General features: G+C 39.4%; 1 pseudogene; it reads right to left on the bottom strand.

Annotated features, from left to right (window-relative positions):
* Positions 1-201: 201 nt before the first annotated feature.
* Positions 202-1,513, bottom strand: LOC109027181 (methylosome subunit pICln-like; annotated as a pseudogene).
* Between the last annotated feature and the right edge of the window lie 253 nt (positions 1,514-1,766).

Here is a 1,766-nt window from a genome sequence, read left to right on the forward strand (position 1 = left end):
TCTGAAGAAAGAACTGGTTCAGGTTGGGTTTTAGAAAAGGAAAAAGACTTTCATCAACTTTGCTCCAGAGTGGAAAAGGCACCAAGTTCTCTCCTATAGTTAGGAGCAGTTTTTTTTTTTTTTTTTTTTTTGAGATGGAGTTTCGTTCTTGTTGCCCAGGTTGGAGTGCAATGGCACGATCTCTGCTCACCACAATAGGAGCAGAATCTTAAACCTGCATAAATTATTTTCAGTGATCAACGTCTGTATCCTCAAACTGTCCAGCAACGGTTGGTGTGGTATCCACCTCCATCCCATCTTCATAATCTTATTGAATCTTCTGTCCTGACCCCAGCCATATTATACTGGCTGCTCACAGATGAGAAAGCATTTCTTCTAATCTCTCCAATGTGGCTTGGCCTTCTGCTGTTAATGGGATAATCTTTCATAGGTGTAAGATTTAGGGATGTCCCCTTTTCCTCGTTCATGTGCTTCCACATCATGTTCTTCTCCATCGTAGTCATCCTCATCCTCATCCTCAGGATCTGGATGCAAGGCCTGGCATTCACACATTGCAGTGAACATTGCCCCCAGTGCTGATTTATCACTAGGTACAAATATAAATTCAGCAATAAGTTCAACATCATCACTGTCTTCCTCTTCTTCATCAGCAACAGATTCTTTGGATTCTTCAAATTTGTCACTCACCATAACATACAAATGTTCTCCTAGACAGTCACTTTGGTCCCTGGATAATGCAAGTAAACTAATGGTGGTGTATTCCAGTGAGAATCCTAATCCAGAGCTATCTAACCAAGACAGGTGGCTGTCAGCGATATAAAGGGTACCAGTGAGGAGGACCTTCCTGTTCAGCACAGCCTTGGTGTCTGGCTGCTGCTGCAGGTGCCCCTCTGCTGGCTCAGGTAGCGGGAAACTATTTCGGCATGTATCTTTCAACGTACCACAATGTTAACATTACAGCACCAAAACTCCAACTCAGGTCAACAGAAATCTCACTGCAAAATCCAATGGTTACTTTTATAACATATCTGGTTTTATTTTTCTGCAGTATTTAAAAGAGTTTACTATGACCTTTGTCTTCAAATATTTCTCCCTCTTAGCTTCTATGGACAGCTATCTCAAAGTATTCCTATGACCTTTGTGTTGTCCTCCCCACGCTAGACCCTTCATTTTCTTTGCTGACTATGTACTAGTATTTGTAGGGCTTCAGTTGTGCTTATTTGTTTAGTTTCACTTGACATTTTTCTATGAAATGTATTAATATTTCATCTCACTAACCTAAGCCTTTTTCATTTGTAATATGGATTATTGAAACAATTCTCAGTGGTATTCCTTCTCCCAGTCTTCCTCAAATTAATCATCTATATTGCTGTAAGAGTAATACTTCTATGTTAATTAGACCACTAAATTACTCCCGTGCTTAAAAAATTTTAATGGGCTCTATACCTTCTCTAGGATAAAAGCCAAATGCCCTCATGGATCTCTCTTGCTAGCCTTTACCCTTGGTCTTCATCTGGTCCCCAATTTGAACTCATTAACCATGCATCAGAATGCCTAGAGCATCCTTTTAACAACTTTTTCCTCTAAAGTTTGCTATAATCTGTCAGAGCTCGCATGAAATTTTATATAACCCTATTTCTACATCCAAAGTATAGGTTAACTATTTCTTCAGTGAGTTCATATGGCTACCCATTCATAATCATCATAACATTTTGTATGCCATATTGCAGTTGACAATTTGCAAGTCTATATTGCCTACCAGAATG

Source organism: Gorilla gorilla, chromosome 5 (assembly GCF_029281585.2).
Source record: "Gorilla gorilla gorilla isolate KB3781 chromosome 5, NHGRI_mGorGor1-v2.1_pri, whole genome shotgun sequence".
Taxonomy (NCBI): Eukaryota; Metazoa; Chordata; class Mammalia; order Primates; family Hominidae; genus Gorilla; species Gorilla gorilla.